The sequence below is a fragment of the Fukomys damarensis genome, unplaced genomic scaffold (genome assembly GCF_012274545.1).
Source record: "Fukomys damarensis isolate Sample0158 unplaced genomic scaffold, DMR_v1.0_HiC HiC_scaffold_30, whole genome shotgun sequence".
Lineage (NCBI taxonomy): Eukaryota > Metazoa > Chordata > Mammalia > Rodentia > Bathyergidae > Fukomys > Fukomys damarensis.
In genome coordinates, this window is record NW_022900942.1 from 58,687,595 (window position 1) to 58,708,741 (window position 21,147).

The following is a 21,147-nucleotide window of genomic DNA, read 5'->3' on the forward strand; positions in this document are numbered from 1 at the left end:
CCATCAAAACTTGGAAATTCTGGTTCAAAAACCCTTTCCACGTACCCTGCAGGCCCAACACTCGTCACTGCTGACAAGGGACCGTTACTCACTGCCCGGCCCTGAGCCTTTATCCCTGAGCTCGCACTTCCTGCCTCCCCTCAGTTTGGACTTCCTGCCTCTCTGCTGCACCTCGGTCTGCAAGGCTGAGGTGACCCACTGCTGCGCATCCCTCCGCCAGTGAGGGACTGTCACACCGCACTACCGCGGAGGCAAAGGGAACTGCCCTCTCACGAGCAGCGACCTCACTGCGACTTTGTCTCTCAGTCTCTCCTTGGGTGCAAAAGCCGCAAAAGCGAGCGGGAAACGCACGGTACGCGGTGGGCGCATGCGCAAGGAGGCGCGTCCCCAGCCCGCGCTGGAGACTCAGAAATGCAGGAACGCTAGCGCGCTGCGCTTCCGCTGAGGTACTTCGGGTCTCCCCTCCCCCAAGCCCAAGCCATACCCCTCAGCTGAGCGCGAAGCTCCACACCGGAAGTACCCGCCAGGACCCGCGCTCCGGGAGGGAAAGGAGATCCTCTCACAGATTCCAGGACTGCCTTAAATTCTCTAGAACCCCAGCAGGGAAGCGCACATCCGCCGGGGTTGAAGGGACTGCAGCTCGCCGTTCTTCTCTTTTTCCCCTTTCCCTCAGCTGACTGCCAAAACCTATGCGGAGGCGGTCGGCGCTTCCCGCTGGCGGAGGAAGGGCCGGAGGTCAGCCGGCCGGCGCGGGAGCCCCCAACGTCATGTGACGTCACGCCGGCGCTCCCGCACCACGCCCCTTCTGCTGCGGAGCCTGAGAAGAGCGTAGGACGGATCTCCTAGACGTCGGAGTTGCGCGGGCGGCCTGGCGACCACCGCTGCGATTTTGAGATGTCCTGAAAGAAACTCAAGCCGGTCTGCCGAGAAGTCCTAAGTCCTTGGTATTACGTGAACGTTCACTGTGTCTGCCTGAAGCACCCTTCAGGGCAACCGTGTGTGTGAGTGACCTTATGTGCACCAAATGAAGAGTTAAAAAACGGAAGGCGGGCGGGGTGGTGCACGCCTGTAATCTCAACACTCAGAAGGCTGAGGTAGAAGGAAAGCGAATTTGAAGCCAGTATTGGCAATTTAGGGAGATTCTATCAAAACTTCTAAAAGGATGAGGATGTAGTTCAGTGTTAGAGCGCCCCTGGGTTGTGGGTGGGGTCAGTGCTTCCTTCAGAAATCCAGGTAAATAGGAAGATGTACCATCAATTGGAATTGTCCAACAGTCGCAGTATGACTTAAAAAAATTACCCTAACAGCGTATTACCACAACAAATAATGCTGCTTATTTCCGATTCCTTCTCATTTCAAACATTAACTTGAGCAAAATAATGTTGAAATACAGTTTTAAAGCCAATCCAATAAGATCACAGCGCTAAACCGTAGATAACAGCTTTGGGGCCCAAAGTGTATCAAACTAATCTGTGTCCATTCCCACACCAGCTCATTTTTAACTTTCCATTTTTTGTTTAGTTTTTTGTTTGTTTTTTGAGACAGTGTCTTGCTATGTAGTTGAGGCTGGCCTCGAACTCTCACTGATCCTCCTGCCTCAGATCAGTTTGTCAGTCAGTCCCATATTAACAGGGTACTTGTGATCCAAAGAAAAACTCAGTAGTGACATAACCTGTTCCTATGGCCTCTGCCAATGGCTCACGATCTAATCCATTTATTCAAATCAGAATCCAAAGAATCATCCTGGACACTTTCTTCTTCCTTAGTCCCCATGTCCAATCCATCACCAGGCCCTATCAGTTTTACTTACCAAACTTTCAAATCCATCCCCTGTATCACCACCTGCATAATCCAAGATGGCATTGTCTTTTACCTGATCTGCTGCTGATCTACTTTCCACGTTTACTCAACCAACCAGCTAACCTAAATCTCTCTCTTCTTTGGCGTTCAGGGAAATTTTTGAGCATCAATCCCCAATCTATGTATATATTTAATTTCAAATTGTATACATGTAGTACTTATCTTTTAGTAAGATACAGGATCTAGAGCCGCACCTCCTGGATTTCACTCCTTCTCTAATACTTTCTGAGTGACCTTGGACTGGTTATTTAATCTGACTCATTTTTCCTGTCTGTAAAATGAGGATAGTAATACTGGTACTAATCTCACACAGTATGAATATTAAGTAATATATGTAAACCTCATAGTAAGGTATTCAGATTATATAGTGTATTTGCAATAAAAGCTAGCTGTTACTAGTATTTCCAAGAAATTTTTACAATTGTCTCCTCTAAACTTTATTTGATCAACGACCATGTTATATTTACCTCTATCTCTAAAACTTAACCCATTGCTTGCAACAGAATCAGTGCTCTTGATGAGTGAATTGGGCTTACCTTGATGGATTCCTTTTTTTTTTTTTTATGAAGGTGGATACCTGTGGGTTAGTTTAAAAAATCTTAGATTTACTTTATGAGATTTTTATAATAGACATTTTAACTATGGAAATGGTGAACATACCCATAGGTAAAAATTTACTCATAATGAGCTTTAAGAACTACCATGATGAGATAGGTTATGAAGTTCCCAAATTACCTGCTGAGAAAACAATTTTATCGAAGAAGCAGTTACTTTGAACTCTTCATTTGATTAGGATTGTTATATTTTATGACCTAGTGCAGTATTTCCAGACTTTTTCATTTTGGTACTTAGAAAAATGAATGGAATCCTCAATTTAGTATTTTTTTGACTTTAGAATGGAATGAAAGTGATAGGCATTCAATAGGAACTGTACTTCAAATTTTGATCTTTTCCTGCAGTAGCAATATGCAGTGTAATCCTCTCTCGATACTGGGCGGTGGCCTTGAGCATGAGGACAAGCAGCCAACACTCCAGGGATGTTTGGTAGGTGAGTTGTTTTTCCTTTGGTGGTACTGGTGACCTAACCCAAGACCTTAACACTGAATCCTCAGCTGTTTTTATTTATTTGTTTTTTATTTTGAGACATGTTCTCACTGTTTTGTCTAGGCTGGGCTTAGTTTTGCCATCTTCCCGTCCTAGCCTCCAAGGAGGCTGGGATTATAAATGTGCACTGCAGTGCTTTAAATGCATTTTCATCGAGACATAAGCTCATCATAAGTTAAGGAGCATCTGTACTTGTTTTACATATTGTGATGAAGGAATAAAGCTGTTTCCATTCAGAGGTAACAGAAGTCACGACATTTGCCACCCGAGGGTCAGTGCAACCATCTTCAGGCCTGGGAATTTAATGTCTCAGTGTTCCTAAAATGGAGTAAAGTCCCTATTTGGATGCTTGATTTAAAAATTGAATGGTGAAATGGTTAAAATGGTAAAATCTACATTATGTATATTTAATCACAGTATTTTTTAAAACTGTGTGGTAGCTGCAAAACTCCAGGAGTCTCAAAATTAGAATTTTGTAACTCATATAGATGCTAACATCATCTAACTCAAGTGGTATTACACGTGAAACTGTTGAATGTAGTCTATGCTTCATTCCTCCTATTCAGTAACTGAATGTTGTGAAGAGAAAATAAAATACCGTGTCAGATTAGGCTGATAACACTAAAATTACTTAGGTGTTGTTCCAGGGCATTCATTAATGCTGGGGGGAGAAAAAACCTTTGCTCAGCTCCTGTTTTCTTTGATCTTTACTATTTTTTCAAGGCTTTTTGTATAGCATTTTCACTTTCAACCAAAAATCTAGTGTAGTCTAAACCCAACAATTAAGCTCAGCTGATGATATCTTCCTAAATTTCCTTTTTCCTTTCAACCCCATGAATTAGCCAATACTACATTCCAGTTAAAACTACAACCTGACCTCAGAGTGGTGGCACACCCCTGTAACTCCAACACTTGGGAGGCGGAGGCAAGAGGATCTCCACTGTATAGTAAGTTAAAGGCCAGCCTGAACTAATTGCAAGACCATGTCTTTAAAAACCAAAAACAAAACATCTGAATCCATTTGCTGCTCACCACCTCCTTTTCATCCACCTTGGTCTAAGCCACCAGCAACCTCTTCTATAGGTATAGGAGGTATAATCTTGGTTTCTTTAACATTTTAAATCAGTTACTTTTCCCCTCAGACTCTCCCCCTACATTATAGACTTCAGTGGCAGTTAAAATGACCCTTTAAAAATCTGCCAGAAATTCTCCATGGTCTTTTCTTCGCCTTAGAATAGCAGCACAACTCATAACTAAATCTTGGAAGCAGCCCACATGTCCATCAACAGATGAATGAATAAAAATGTGGTATTTATACACAGTGGAGTACCACGGTGCTATAAAGAAGGATTAAATTGAGTCATTTGTAGGAAAACAGGTGTGCCTTAAAACCGTAATGTTAAGTGAAATAAATCAGACACTTAATCATAAATATCACAAGGCTTTGCTTGTGTGAGCAACCCAAAGTATAAATAAATTATAGCAAAATAAAGATAGACAATAGGATATAGGAAGATAGATCTTTTGCATATGGGAAAGGGACCAAGACATGATGGGAGGAGAAAGGAGAAGGGAAGTAAAAATAATATGTGTTGTGTACATGTACCAACTTCCCACAGGAATGTAATCATTGTGTCTTGCAATCATGTACTAATAAAAAAAATATTTTTTAAAAGCCCATGGTGGTACATGTCTATAATCCCAACACTCTGGGAGGCTGAAACAAGATGTCCCTGCCCAGCAATTTAGCAAGACCCTGCCTCAAAATTTTAAAAAGGTGTGAGAATGTAGCTTAGTTTGAAGGCCCTGGGTTCAGTCCCCCTTGGAACTCCCCAGAGTCTGGACAAGACCATAGTTTACTGATTTACTTTTTAAATATAATTCTGAATTCTACTTTCTACTCCCATTCTTTTTGCCCTAGTTTGGGCCCTATTTGTTCCCTGATGGGCAGCCTTCCTGCTTCCAGTTTTGTTCACCTCTACTGAGTCCCCACACAGCTGCTGAGACCTAAGCACCTTTTGCTTACCCCTTCACTATTGCCAGAAGGTTAAAATTCTGTCCCTTTAGGACATCACAAAAGCCACTGTGCCTTGCATACTTTCCACTACACACCTTTCCCTTTCCCTTTGTCAACAGAAAAACCCTTTTACTCTTCTCTATTCCTCTTTACTGTTTCTTTGTCTTGACTCATCCGAACCTTTCCCCATGTTCCTGCTTCTTACAGATTCAGTTCAGGTAGTACCAATTCACTTGCTGTAGACTAACCTCCTCTCTTCACTACCCCTTCCTACCAGCTTCCACCAATGGCCCTCTTCAGTCTTCAGTACACGTAAATACATCTTTATCAGTGCACTCGATACCATTATGTTATAAGTATTTTCAATTTTTCTCTTCTCCAACTGTGGCTTCTTTGATGTTACAGACTGTACTTTTTATATTATGAGTTTTCCTACTTCTTACCAGAAAGTCTCAGCATAGTGCTAAGCATAGTGCTAATTCTATAACGCTGTAAAATTAAAAATTTTCTAATAATCACATCTTAAAAAGTTAAAAACTCTGGAGGTGACATTAATAATATATCATATTTAATCCAATTTATCTAAAATATTTTAGCATTCAATTAAAAATTGGGACTTTTTACATTCTTTTCATACTAAGTTTTTGAAGTCCAAAGTATATTTTTACCTTTATGGTACATATCAAGTTGGATAAGCTATATTTTGTGTGTTCAAGGGTGTATGTGGCTAGTAGCTATATATTGGATAGATAGTAGAGGCCTCAAATGAGGGTTGAGTGAATCAATGAGGTCATGTGGTTTACCTAAAGAACCAAGATGGAGCTGGGAGTAGGACACAGTATCTGATTCTCAGTCTAACATTTTTGCTATTTGTGTGAGGCATTTCCCATCTCTCTTCATTCCCTGTATCAGTTTCTCTCCTTCCTCAACATTGAGTGCCTGTATCTCCAGGATCAAAACAAAATAAGTGATTAAAACCATTATTACTATTTAGGTAATGCGTTCCAGCCCCTCTAACATGAATACACAATACTGGTAAATTGAAGTGAGCTGTCATACCTGAGTCAGAACTATTTTAAGAACACCACAAACCTTGTTTGTGAGATAAGAAATAGAAGAAGCTTTAAGGCAAAAGAAAATTATGATAGCTGTCAATATTTTTACCAACTTAAGTCAATGCTTGATTCAATTTTTTTAAAAATTGTTTATAGTAATTAGTACATGGTATCTGTGGGTGGGAGTATACAGTGATCTTACTCCAAGTGCCAAAATGCTTCATTTATGATTTGTTTGTGCCAGGATTCCAGTTGGGTTGAGCAGTTTTACAATTATTTTAAAAGGTGTAGTTAGCATTCATGGAGGGTATCTGATGTTATCTTAGGTGTTCATTTAATTGGTTAATATAACATATTAAACATTATACATTGCTTTTCAACTAGAAAGAATAGCCTTGTGTAATCTGGCCAGTTTTCAATTTAGATTAAGAAGCTTTAACTATTTTGATAAACTATATAGCTATAGCTACACTGGACTTAATTTCATTTCCCTTTACAAACTATTAAAATAGTTTCATTTTATTAAACAGCTTTCACGGAGCTACTTCAGTTTATACTAATAATGGGCAGAGGTTTAGTGGATATATAATTTACTCAATTTAGGGACTGTCTCATGTTTGATGAAGAAAGTTCAAATACAGAGTTTAATTTATAGTAGCGGCTAGGCATGGGGCATACCATGTAATCCTAGCACTCTGAGTGGGAGAGGCAGGAGCTGTCATAAGTCTGAGCCCAATCTAGGTAATGTAACAAGACCCTGTCTCAAGAGGACTGAGGATGTAGCTCAATGTGAAGGCCCTGGGTTTAATCTCTGCTACCACAAAACAAACGACTCAGAGTTGCCAAGGTTTAAGTGATAATGGACTAAGAATGTCACTAATCTGTTACTGGCAAAATGACTTATCATTAATGGATAGGGATAGCTACTTCTTCCAAGTCATCTCTTTACAATGCAAACCTTGTTTCAGTGGTATTTCATATCTTTGCATACTCTTATGTTTATGAAGGCCCAGAATTCTGTTAGGTGGTCAGTTCACCCTTAAGCCTTTTAATACTAGCATTTAAAAGAACCTGAGAATTTAACTGTCAGAGAGATGTTAAAATAACTTAAAGAGTGGTCACCAGGACTGGAGAGTAGAAAAGTTAATTTTATTTTGGGAATCTTGAAAAATGAGTCTTTGCATTTTTATCCAGTAATTAAAGTGTTATACTGCATTGTCCTGTGTACATATATATAATTCTATCATGATGGAAGCTGTGGAAATAATATTTGTTTACAGTAGAGTAAATGGCAAATATTATGAAGGGCTAACTATAGGAACAAGTCACTGACAATAGGAATATGACACTAAAACATTGCTGGTTAGGTTCACAAGAGCAATCACATTTGCTATTCATTGCTTTAACCCCTTCAAAAAAAAACAAACAAAAAAACATTGGTCCATGGAATGAGGCTCATGGTAGACTACCTACCTAGCAAGTGTGAGGGCCTGGGTTCAACAATCGAAAAAGGAAAAAAAACATATAGTGATTCATGTCTTAAGAGGTAATTTTTCTATGTAGCAATTGATGAATTTGTTCTCTGCTCACAAATAGTGATCTTTAATATATTTATGTCTCCCAAATTATAGAATTTCAGACACTGTCTCTCTTTGGTGTTTTTCATTCTTTCCCTACTCTCATTATGCTTGAGAAAAGTAGACATTTTTTAATTTTGGCTTTTTGCTTTTCCTACTCTATATGATAGTGTAAGGGTAAAGAAACTTTAATAGTTATTTTTCTAGTTATAAATTCAAGAATTTACAACAAAAAAACTAGAAGAAAGGAATTTGAAGGTTCCCAGCACAAAGGACAAATGTTTAAGGAGATGGAAATGCTAATTACTCCAATTTGATCATCACAAATTATATACATGTCTTAAATCATCGCACTGTACCCCATACATACATACCATTTAAAAAATACTCTTAAAAATTTAGCTCCTAAGGGGCCAGGGATTTAGGTCAGTGGCACCATTCCTGCCTTGCAAGCCTAAAGTCCTGAGTTTGATTCCCAGTGTACCAGAAAAAAAATTTTTTTACCTCCTTAAAAGAGACAGCACTTTAGTCAGTACATTTTCAATTTTATTTAAATTATCAGAAATATTAAAAATTTATAGTGAATAATGTTTTAATTTATTTCATACCCTTGGTGAGTGTTTTTGTAGACTATTTAGCATACTTAGGCTGAAGTAGATAGGTTTCCCCCTTCCCCCATCTATAACGCTTCTTATGTAAGTGACCATATGCCCTGGCTTGCCAACTTTACCCTTGGTGAGTGTTTTTGTAGACTATTTAGCATACTTAGGCTGAAGTAGATAGGTTTCCCCTTCCCCCATCTATAACGCTTCTTATGTAAGTGACCATATGCCCTGGCTTGCCAACGGGAATCCTGGTTAATGCCTGTTGTTTTAGTTTAATTATTAATAGAGCTTCCCTTTACTCTTTGAAATGTACTGGTTTGAGTGATAAATCATATGGTTGGAAGCTTTAAGGAATTTGAAATATAAACTGATATGAAAGGGAAGATTTAAATGCTCTTTTGTAGTCATGAGTTTTTCTTATGTATATACAGACCTATCTAAACTCTCTAGATTATTGCATATATAACCCTAAAAGAATTATACTTTTTGATTTATTAATAGTATTCTGAAATTCCTGAGTTGAGAAGTGTTTAATTCTGATAAACCAATTAACAATGATAAAATACAAAGTTTTTCCTATTATCTTCTCTTTTGAACCCAAAAGCAATTGTTACAGAGGTAGAACGGGTACGGTTTTCAGCTTTTCACTGAAATTGAGAAAGTAGACAGCTAGACTTCTATGTACTGCATTTAAACTTTAATAAATTGAAGGGCCTTGAATTATGGTGTAACCTCAGTCTGAACTAGAACAGGACTTCAAGTGCTCAAAAAATTGTGATTGTGCTTTGTAATCAATGATGGCATATAGCCATATTCTCAGTCTTACAATACTGAGGAAAGGGTTGTAATCTGGGTTTAAATCCTGGCCCTATCTCTGATTATCTACATGTTTCCTAGACAAGTCTTATTTCCCTTACTGAAAGATGACAGCATTAATACTTATTATACGCAAAGGATTATTGTAAGAATGAAATAATATATTTGAAATTTCTTAAAGAAGACTTCAAAGGAGTTTAAAGTGCTTGTCTCTTGAGAACAGACCGGCAGAAGGCTTTCCAGGCAGAAAGCATATGAAGAGCTCTGCTGTATGTGTGTTGAGGGTGAATAGGTGAATCATTGTGAGTTCTGGAAACTGCAAATGTATAAAAATGTATTTGTAGAGATTGATATAGCAGCATCAGCCCCACTTAAAGTTAATTCTGATTCTATTGAGGAAATAATGTAACTTCTCTTTGGTTTGGTTGCTTATCAACAAAATGAAGATAATATATATGTTGGGTATTTTATAGAACTATTGCTAGGAGTGAATGAAATGCATCTATGTATCCAAACAGTGTAAGAAATTCTTATTAGTAGTTGGATTTAAGAGCTACAGCTAGTCTATCTGCTTCCTGTTGGCATGAAGTAAGCAGCTTTCCTTTGCCTAGCCTCTGCCACCATGCCTCCCTGAAGCCTATGCAAGGACTGAAACTTTTAACAAAAGACTGTGAAGGGTTCTACCTATATGATGTGTAGACCATATGCCCATGAACTTGAAGTTTGTGCAAAATGTGGAAAGAAAGAAGACATTGTTATTCTGTTAATAAAGAAACAAGAGCCGGGCATGGTGGCACACACCTGCAATCCCTGCACTCGGTAAGTTGAGGCAGGAGGATTGTTGTGAGTTCGAGACCAGCCTGGGCTACATAGTGAGTTCCAGGTCAGTCTCAGCTACATAGTGAAACCCTGTCTCAAAAAGCAAAAACAAACAAACAAAAAGACACAGAAAATACTGAAAATAATCAAAGATCCAATCAGAAGAAGCTGCAAAAGAAATGATTTAGACACAGATGATAATCAAGTGGGTTAATATAACTGAATTGAAAACCCTTTTGCAGCTAGAGGTAGCCAGCCATGTGCGGGAACTCTGCTGGGAGATTCTAGGAAAGATTTACCTCACTGTCAAAAAGGAAGCACTTTTTCCACGAGTCTCTTTCTGCCTGAGTACAGTTATGAGGTGACATGATATCTACAGAGACAGCACTCCAGTGCCCTGACAACAAACTTGCTGGTCTAATAAATCCTGGGCCCACCTACATTTCCGATTCATGCAAGATGTCTGTTTTCATAAAAAAAGAGATACAGCTAATCAGAAATAACTCTCCAGTCACTAAAGTTGTATAATAGTAGTGAAATTGTTGAATTGCTATGCAAATTGTGACTTAAATTATAACTTAAGTACTTTTATTTCCATTATATTTTGAAGATTTGAAAAATCACCTAGCCCAATAGCAAAACTGTACTGAAAGAAGAAACTAATTTATGCATTTATTTCAGGAATTAGTGCTTATTAGAAATCCTTTACTTAATAGTGGTATATGATCTTTCAGCTTCAAGCCTGAGACAGTGAATATTAGTACCAGTGTTGGTATATTGTGATTTGACCTGAAATAGTGAAGAACTGAATATGTTTTGTTCCTTCTTCTGAAAACAGTATTTTGTTCTTATGAGACTTTTTTTTGGCAATGTTTGTCCCTATTATTTCTTATTTACTTTGTACTCGTTAGTTCAATTTCTCTATGTCATCCTTATTCAATTCATGGCCTGTTTTTACTACTTAAGAGAGACTTATTTTTTAAAAAGTCAAATATTTAATGATTTTAACAGAATTTAAGTCAAATGGAAAGATATGCTTTGTAAGATTTCTTTTTTTATTTGCACCTATTTCTCCTTCATGTTCTCTAAACTAAGTTTATATATTATACAAACTTAATTACTTAATGTGAAATTTACTTAAAGCATGTGACTAGCTGTTCAGTTTTTCCATTTTTAACCTGTTTGACTAGAGCCTATGTATAATGTGTTTTTCAGAGTCAAACTCCAGAATCATGTTATAGGTAATAATGAATTCCTTCTTGTAACCAGACCTTCTTGGACACAGTCCAAGACAAACTTGTACTATTCAGAATTCTGTGTTTTGCTATAATAAGAAGTGTTACTTGAGGGTCCAAAGTAGTCAGTTTGTTTTTACTATTATTTATCAATGTAAACTTACATGGTAAGGTCTTTGGATCAATGCTGGACATAAAATATGTTTAGAATATACACTAATTATTCTTGCTACTGTTCAGCCCTTTAAAAATTGGCAACCAAATACAAGAAATGAATTGTAGTTTATTAGAAAATACCTTTCTCACAAAAGATGAAGTTTCAGTGTATCTCAGGTTTTGTGGGAATGGATCAAATACATCACACGAAAATAGGCTCATAATTCCTTATTTCCCATTTGAAATTGCTGTACTTAATTTTCAGAAAATTCACTTTAGTTGCATTCCATATTAAAATTATGTTGGTAAATCTAAAGGTAAAGTAGTTTGACCATTGTCTTAGGATATACTGTAATTTCTTGGGCCCTGATTGTCTCAGCTGTTTTGGTGGCAATGAGGTTCATGCAGGTGAAACCTGAAGCCTGTCACCTGAGTTTCTGACCTAGGCCCTTCTCTGAAGTTGGTGGAATCAAGTGTGCAACTTGAAAGTACAGTGAACCTTCAAATTATGACCATCCTGACGTATGAACAACTTGGGTTAATTAGGTTAATGGAAGAGTCAGTTGCTTCTTGTTATCTATAGCTTGTACCCAGGTAAACATCCAGATCTCAGCTGTACTGACTTATAATCAGTCCTCCCTCAGAATCAGTCTAGTTCATAAGGGTCCACTGTATAAGAAATTAATAATAAGACAATACTTAACTAAAGTGCTGATAGATAAATGCTCCTAAGAACTTACTTAAGCTTGAACATTATTTGTTTGTAGTGGGTAGGTACTCAAGAATGTGCTGGTAGGGTTGAGAGTAAGGCTCAGTGGTAAGAGTGTTTACCTAGCATACACAAGGCCCTGGGTTCAATTCCCAGCACTGCAAAAAACAAAAAATAAAAATGCACTCCTGCATTGGCTTTTCTTCCTTCCTGTTTCTCTTTCGTAATCAATTCCCCATTCCTGTACCTGAGGTGACTTCCTAAATAAAGACTGTACATTAAACCAAAAGAGCCAGACTCTGCTTTCCATGGAGAACTTTGACTCAGAGAGAAAGGGGAAACAGTATTTCCTTTCACTACTTTTGAGTTGTTGGTAGAAAATTTGTAAGCTTTTGTGCATGGGTGGGACACAGATTAATTGTATGTAGTTATTTCCAGGGATGGTAGTGCTGACCTGAGATTGGTTGGATATATATTTGAAGTTATTTCCCTGATAGTGTTAATGGGTTGGATTTGAAGGGACTCATTTTCAATAGTACATAACTTTACAGTTATAGTTTTCTGCTTACTTTTAAGTCTCTCTGTCTTTAAGACAACATGTTATAATCTCTATTTCAGTTAATTTTATTTTGGTTCGTAAAAAATGTCGTTAAACCTGGATTATCCAAGTTATTTACATACAAACTTTTTTAAAGCATATGTAAAATTTCCATTAGCCTTCTGCCTTGTAATATTCACTCTAAATGTATGAAAGTAAATGCAAATTAGATACTAATCTAAGACTAGTTACATAGGCCAAATTCCTTACGTGTCTAATGAAATAGCTTTAATAAGATATATAATTAATGGGTTAGTTTGGTGAAGTATGCCTTTATCTTTGGATATAGTGTTTATATACAAGTTATACAATTTAGAAAATACACCATGGTAATAAATTCACATTCAAATTATAGCATCAACAAACATCTTTCAGAAAATTAAAGTTGATTAGAAGAACTCAATAAGATCAATTTTATAAACAGATTTATTACTTGATCCTAATAACTAACTCCTAACCTACTTCCTGTTTCTTTCATTGGAAGATGTAACATTTGACCCTACTGTAGTTAGGTAAGCTCTTAGAATATTTGTCGCAGTATTCTAAAGTCCCTTCTGACCAAGGTATGTATTTCATCAATAGTTTGTGTGTGATCTTTGCTCATTGGCTGTATCCCTAATCAAGTAATTAGTAGATACTAATACATTTAGAAACTATCAAATCTTACTCTATTGCTTTTTTGTACGCTAAACATTATGGATGCACTCTTCCCATCATGTTTGTTTTTCCTATCAAGAAAATGCAATATAATTTAATATTAACCTGTAATTTAATTCAGAAGGGACTCTTTTAGAAAAAAAATCACATTCAAGCATCCTAAAGAAATAATTCAATTGGTAATAGAAGGAGCACAATTCTGAGTGTATAGAAATCTTTGGCCACTTATTTGATGTTATATGAGATAGCAGATAATAGATAGTCTTTGGAAAATTCAGATACTAAGCACACATAGGGTATTTGAATTATCTGTGTGACATTTCTTTCCATTAATATGACTGAAGTCTGGGGATTTAGTTCAGTGGTTCTGCTGCCTGCCTAGCAAGAACAGGGTCCGGAGCTGGATTCCCCAGTACCAAAAAGAAGAGAAAAAAAAAGAGAGAGAGAAGAGAAAGTTCATTAATATGACTGAAATTTGAATTTTATTTTTAAAATAATTTAACTTTATCCCATCTTCCCCCCCCAGCTCCCTTGAAATTTAAATTTTTAAAAAGGACATTGAAACCTTTTTGGGGGGTACTGGGGATTGAAAACAAGCCATTGACACTGAATAGCATCCTCAACTCTTTTATTATGGTTTGTTTTGAGAAAAGGTCTTGCATGTCTCTTAAATTGCCCAGGATGGGCTAGAATTTGTGATCCTCCTGCTTTAGTCCACTAGAGTGCTGAGGTTACAAGCATGCACCACCCTGCTGGGCTATTTTTAAACCTTTTAATCATCTTGGTATACTGTTCTCAAAATGCTTTTAACAAAAGCTTCTTTGTAGTGAATCTCTAATTGAATTGGATGGATTTCTGATTTTTAAATTTGAAGGTTAAAGTGTTATCCATTATTAAATCTTAATGCCTTCCAGTATTGCTAAGTTAATTTTTATTTCTGACAAATAAAATGCATATTTTAAATTAAGCCTTGTCTTTTACTGAATGTATTGTTGACATTTATTTCATATATATATATATAGATAGATAGATAGATATGTCCATCCCTCAAACCCCAGTACTGGAGATTGAACCTAGGCCTTTGCACTGAGCTACATCCCCAACCCTTTTTATTTTTTTGTTTTGAGACAGGTCTCAATAGCTAAATTGCCAGGGTTGTGCTCAAACTTGCCATCTTCCTGTCTCAGCCTCCCAGAGTTCTGGAATTATAGGAATGCACTACCATGTCCAGCAAAATGTATTATATAAAGTGTTAGGTATTAGTATTTACTGAAATATTGAAAGGATTAGTATTTATTGAATACCTACTATGTTCTGGGAATCGTACTGTTTTATACAAACTATATTATTTAACCCTTCCACTCCATTTTTTTCCCCCTATTTTTCTTTTGTGATGCTGGGGATCTAACCTAGGGTTTGTACAGGTGACTCAAGCCCTCTACCAAGGAACTACAACCCCAACCCTAATTTAACAACTTAATGAATAGTTTTAGTTTCCTTAATTTCAAGTTGGAGAAAAGAGAACTTAGAAAGTTAAATAATTCACAATTATAGTTTGTGGCAAAGTCAATAAACCCATGGGAGCTTGGCTGAAAAGGCCACATGCTTTTCAGTGTACTTTCCTTTCTCTTTCATTGTAAAAGTAAAACAATTAGAAGTGATTATTTTTCAGAGTCCACTTGGACTGGACTAAAATTACTAAATTTAAAAGCATCATTCAGGTAGGATTTTACCTGTAAAAAAATAGGATTAGGAAAATTAACATTTAGTAACAGGAATCAGAATTGACATTTTTGAGCCTCTAGTTCCCAAACTTTCTAGTTCTAGCTCCTAAGAATTCCTCAAATTACAAATGTTTAAGGAATTTGTTGAGCACCTGTGTACAAAGCTCTTTTAAAGAGATTGCCCCTTAAATAACAAATTTTGTCACTTCTAAGATGAGTTTTGAGTTTTACACTTCTGGTCTTTAATAACCATACTGAAATTTTCCTGTCAGCTCATGCCAAATTTCAGAGTTCTAAATTCTTAGGTAATCCTAATAACACGTGACTATAACAAAAAATCACCATACTTATCAAGAAAAAGTTGAACTGCTTAAAGCAATATGAAGTTAGAAAATGATAGGAAGGTCTCATTAGTTTGAGCCAAAATTGTATGACCACATTAAGAGATTAAGTTTTGAGGTGACAATCACCTTTATTACCAATGGCATAATTTCAGTTACCTATGAATTCACAATACCCAAAATGCCTGGTGGCAGTAATGATATAGATTAAAATATAACAGTAAATAATTTTGTAGTTCACCAATTATTTATTAATATACCTATATAATAAAGTTTTACCTATTTACAAATGCTGTAGAAAGTGATTTCATGTAGTAGTCAGAACAGTCATTGCAGGTTAGTGAAAAAATTACTAGTCTGGGCTGCTATCGAAGAAATCTGGATGTTCTTGTCCCAACACTACCCTTGGATTATACAGTAGTGATTGTTATATTTTTGGGCTTTTCATTTTCCAACTCAAAAGTGAAGCATTAAGTTCACTAGTTATGTAAAGAGTCCCTCTACCAAAAAAAAAAAAAAGTCATGATTCTTAGTGGTTTTCATGTATGTAGGAAGGAAGGAGTTGTTATGAAAGTTAGTGTTGACAAAAACAGTTGTGTGTCTAGGAATAGTGAGAAAAAAATGCATCCTAATTTGGTTAATAAATTCATATATCCTGAATTTTAATAAAAAATATCAATATTTTAAAGGAATCTACTTAACAAAAATACATAAAAATCATTTTAACAGAACAATATAATTTGAAATGAAAATCCCATTAAATGAAAACTGAAGAATCCTCTCCCAAAATGTGGAATAAACTTAAATAGATTTAAGTGAAATAGATGTTTGGCTCTAAGTTGTTTCCCCAAAACAATGAATATTAAAAAAGCCTCAATAAATTAAGCTTATCTTTAAACAATAAGTTCTGTGCCTTAAATACAGTATGTTTAAAATTCAGTTACTATATATAATATCAAAAGAAACATTAACAATGTGCTCAGTAGGTAGCTGTCTTATCTGAAAACAAAATGAGAAAAATTCAACCTATTGAAAGTTTTATCCATATTGCCAAAAGCTTGTTAGGAAACAATGTATGCTGAATAAAATTAATTTTGGGTTGCTGAATCAACACGTTCCCTTTTCAGATGCTTAAGTTTTACAGAAGTTAAACTGATTTTCAGAAGTTTATACAGAACTGCCTAGAAGTAGGACTAAGGAGCATCCAAAGGTTTCTTCTGCAACAAATGAAATCTCATCTGAACATTCATTTCCATTTTTTTCTTTATTAACTTCCTAAAGAAACTTAATACAGCCTTTGAGTTTGAACAGAGTGACAAAGTGGGGTCACTAGAGACAATGAAAAGCATTATTTTTGCTTATTTCAAGGCAAAGATCTATCAAGATGATCTACAGATAGTTAACAGAAAACTATTCAGTATAAATCTTTTAAAAAATGTAATTCCCAGATAAATGCATTTATGTCAGCTGTTACATTAAATATCCCAGAATGTGTACATTTAATTTATTCTAATATTGATAAGTGATGGGGTAATTTGATGTGCCAAAATAGATCTAAAGAGATTGGTAATTTTCATTTTAAATGACACAAACTGCTATAATAAATTAACTGCATCAATGAAGGAGAGGTAAAATAAATATTTAAAAATACATGAAGATCTAAGTGTTAAATTTTTCAGACCTAATAGGCATGACAAAACCTGTCTTCATTCCTTTCTATTCAGCTCAGCCAGTGCTTTTGAACTCTAATAGTTAATCAGTTACCAGATTCCACAATCTTTGTTTTTCACACTCCTTAATTCTTGCTGTGAATTGTTCCTGTAATGTACTTAGGATCACCAAGCAGGCCAATCCTTTTTTCTTTTGCCTTAAAAAGGCAATTATTCTTTTATCCACAATTAAATTGAGCATATAAAATTGTTACCATATAGCAACAGCCTGTAAAACATAATAGTATATTATCAAAAAAATAGAAGGCTTAAGGTGAATCGGTAATATGTGAAATATATTTAGCAAAATTATTTAGTGCAAATACTCATAACCAATTTACAAAAAAGTATAACAGAAGTGTACTGTATACCAGATAGCTTTATCCAAGCAAATCAATAAACATACATGCAATTTTTATAAAACAACATCTAATCGGCTTATAGGAAATGAATAATGCAGGTATTGCCAGGTTAAAAATAGCTATCCTCTCAAACATCATTAGCCTTCAAAAATGCATAGAAATTTTAGAAAGATATAAAATAATATGAACTTACCCTTCAGTTTATTTAGGAAACCTCTGCTCTTGGTCAAAAGACAGTGTTTCACTCCTCACTTTCCCTGAAGCTGTGAATATGTTAAACCAGTGGATATCACCTCGCTGGACCACACTAGGGTTTGCTAGACACTACTGCTATGTGGAAGAGTTCTGCTGCATCTAAGCTATATACTGTGCGCAATGGATAACTTAATATGCCTTTCATTTAACTGGCTGGGCAGGTTTCTACCGTCTGTGGAACATGGAATCAAACCAGAATATGTTGGCATAACAGGCCAGTCAAACCGGTTCTTCTGTAGATCCAGAACCCGTCCGACCAGTCTCCATCAAAGGCTACCCTAACATGCTGCAGCGGCTCAGCTCTGCTAAGCTTGTACTGGGTGAGTTATCCTCACCTCCCATAAACTCCCAACAAACTACTCAGAATGTTGTAGCCTCCAGCAAAATAATTCAGCGTTCTAGTGGGAGGAGTAGATTGGTGTCAGGTTTAGCAGGAGTCCATTGTTATAAGCTCTCCTGGGAGATACATATAAGTAGTGGCCTGTTATTCTCAGAGGTAATACTTTTTAAGATGTATTTTAGACTCTGTTGACTAAAGCCTCTAGAAATAGATTATCTACAATGAAGAAGGATCCCATAATGCGTGACCTTTTCCCCTAGTCCATTTGGTTTTGCTTGTTACAACTTGAGGAGAGAGATTAATATTCCCCACAAGGATAGTTGTCATGAGAGATAGAAGGAAGTGCTTCTAGAGGGAGAGAAACAAGGTACAGGTTGACCAAATATCACCTGGGTGTGTTATCTCCTTTGTTCTCAAGTGATCCCATATCATTCCAGTCTAACATTGGAAAAGCTACTTCTACATAACTAGTGACAAATTAGAGATGTCACTAACTCGGACAGTCAACAGGTCAACAAAAATTACTGTATCTACTATGTTCCAGGAATGTTGCTAAGTAGAGAGTTCACAAGGGTTTTGAAAAAGATGAATTTAGTGAGAGATGAGAGCAATATCAGAGTTTCCAGTTAAGCACATATACTAAAGTTTTGTGAGGAAGAAATGAGCAATGCAAGATTACATTTGGATAGAAATTGGCTTATACTAAGGGCAATCAATTGAGCTGTATTCTTATGCTCTCATAATTCTTGCACATTTAGAGTCAATCTTTCCTATCTCCATTAGTAGATAGGAAACTGCTTCTTAAGAATCATCTGAAGTGTGAATTATTAAAAGACTGTTTTGGCCTCCCTTTTAGAGATTGTGATTCAAAGGTCCTGGGATGTTACCCAAACACTTCTAGTTATTCTCATACACTTATTGCAGGGACTACAGGCCCAGACTCCATGCTCAGTTTTTTTTCCTCCTTTCTATTCTTTCTATAGCTAACTGATGGAGCGCATGTGAACCAAAAGCTACTGTGTTCATTTTTGGATCTTGAGGATCAAGAATGCTGACTGACACTTAGAAAGTACTTAGTAAAATGTTTGTTCAGTAAGTATCTACTTAGAGTCAGCAACTTACTAGATCCCTGGGGAACCACAACTGATAACTATTATGTGAATTAAATGGTATTAAATACTATAATTATGAGGTAAAAGCCCAGAAAAGAAGCATGTATGACTATAATATGGGGGAAACATCACACAAAGACTTTTTTTTTACTCTGACCAAAGATTGCTATCTGCAGGATAACAAAAAGTTGGAAGTAAAACAAAATACATGTCTTTGATTTGATAGAGTAATAAAATGTTAAGTATCTGAGAACACCATTACTCAAAAGTTGGCAATTATGTTATTTTCTGCAGTAAAGTTCAGCACATTTTGATGTACAGATTTTACTATTTTAGAATATGAGAGCCAGATTGTCTTTGTTTTAGCTATTCAGTTATGTGAATTATAGCACAAAGGCAAATGTAAACAACAGTCATTGAATGAAGGTGACCATGTCCTAATAAAACTTTATAAAATAGTTGTAGGCCAGATTTGATAGTGGGCTACTATTTATTGAACCATAACAAGATTGCATAATTGATTACAAAAATGGTCCTTGGAGTGAAAAAGACAAGCGCTCTGTCTCAGTTCTGTTCCATATTAGCATTGCCACCTGAATCAAACATCAATTTTATTTATAAAACAGGGATTAAAACAATAGTTCTTATCCCTTAGAGTTTGTATGATTCACACAGTGCAAGAATTACATAAAGGTTTAACTGAAAATGTAGTATATAGTAAGGCTCTATAAAACATCAGCTGAAAGAAAGTATGGTTAAACATGGTAGTCCAGCAAGAGAATTCATTTTCATTATTCTTGAAATCTTAGAAAAATGACAGAGAAGAGTCAAAACAGAATAGATCTTAAGTACGAAAAGAATGAGAGTGAATAGCCGAGATGTCATAAAGTTTTTGAAGAAAGAATGAGCAGCGAATAGAGGAAGAAGTGTAATTACAGTATTTGCCATAACAAAAAGCAAATCAATCTCTGCTGCAAAATGTTGGAAAACTTCAGGAATCAGAGGACCAAGTAACCTCTAAATAGTCTTGGGGAATGAGATGGAGTGGGAGTTGGAATAGGAGAGCTGGTTGGTTTCTTCCCTAAGGAAACATGGAAACTACCCTTCCTTCAATCTCAACAGAAGATGAGTAGGACTTGTTGATTAATAGCATAAGAGATCGTTCCAGATTGGTCCTAGATTTGGAAATACTGAGCAGAGCTGAGGGTAGATAGGAGTTTCACACTGAACTCTAAGAGACTGTATTATTTTCCTATCTCCTCTATAAGAAATTACTTCAGACTTAGTGGTTTAAGGAAATAGATTTATTGTCTTATAATTCTGGGGATTAGAGGTCCAGAATGGGTCCATTGGACTGTAAAATCAGGGTATCAGCAAGGCTGTATGTTCTGGTTAGATAGCAAATGTCCCCCAAAACCTCATGAATGCATAGGTGGGCTTTTGGAAGGTATTGGATTATAGGGTCCTACAGATGATTTGCTCTTAGGAGGTGGGGTCTGGTTAGAAGAGGTTGGTCCTTGGGTTGTGGCCTGAATGTTGCTTGGAATGTGGCTCTTTCCCATTCCTCCCTTCATTCTGTTTCTGCTTCCCTGTGGCCATGCACTTCTGTTCTGCCACATTGTTCCTTGGAGCCAGCTGATGGTGGACTGAAATCTGTACAGACTGTGAGCCAAAATAAACCTTTTCTCTCTTAATTGACAGGTTTTGGGTATTGTGTTTCAGCAATAAGAAAGTAACTAAGACACTGGGCTACTATTTGGAGGCTCTGGGGAGAAAATCTCTGGAGATCTTTTCTTTGCTTTTTCCCTTTATGCAGCTTCTAATAGATGCCTGCATTGCTTGGCCCATAGTTCTCTTCTATCTTCAGCACCAACAATGGGTAGTTAAGTCTTTTCCACATGCCATTATTCTGACTCTTTATTTGTTGCACCCCTCATCCAGCTGGATAACCTAAGATAATCTCTTTCTTTAAGGTCAATTTATTAGCTAACTGAATTCTATCTACTATCTAAATTCTCCTTTGCTACATAACATTAGGATATGTGAACATCTTTGAAAGGTTGTTATTCTGCCTACCATAGAGACTAAGTCAAAGT

At 36.4% G+C, this 21,147-nt stretch overlaps 1 protein-coding gene and 1 long non-coding RNA gene across 6 annotated transcripts in view; one reads left to right on the forward strand and one right to left on the reverse strand.

Annotated features, from left to right (window-relative positions):
- Rbbp8 (RB binding protein 8, endonuclease) overlaps positions 1-755 on the reverse strand; it is an 88,956-nt gene extending 88,201 nt beyond the window's left edge. The window contains exon 1 of one of the 3 annotated variants that reach the window (XM_010638713.2): positions 485-755. The gene's annotated coding sequence lies outside the window, so the exon portion shown is untranslated. Of the gene's footprint in view, positions 1-45; positions 159-484 lie in introns of those variants that run through there. The other 2 variants (XM_010638712.2, XM_033757597.1) reach the window with 2 other exon arrangements.
- LOC104872466 lies at positions 158-19,453 on the forward strand. 3 transcript variants are annotated; one of them, XR_004514816.1, is made up of 6 exons: positions 158-446; positions 674-1,001; positions 2,820-2,908; positions 3,807-3,911; positions 17,761-17,919; positions 18,923-19,453. It is a non-coding gene; the product is annotated as an uncharacterized LOC104872466 (long non-coding RNA). The 3 variants fall into 3 exon arrangements; XR_783194.2 differs by lacking the exon at positions 158-446 and having other exon boundaries at positions 837-1,001; positions 2,820-2,904; XR_783193.2 differs by lacking the exons at positions 158-446; positions 3,807-3,911 and having other exon boundaries at positions 837-1,001.
- The last annotated feature ends 1,694 nt before the right edge of the window (positions 19,454-21,147 follow it).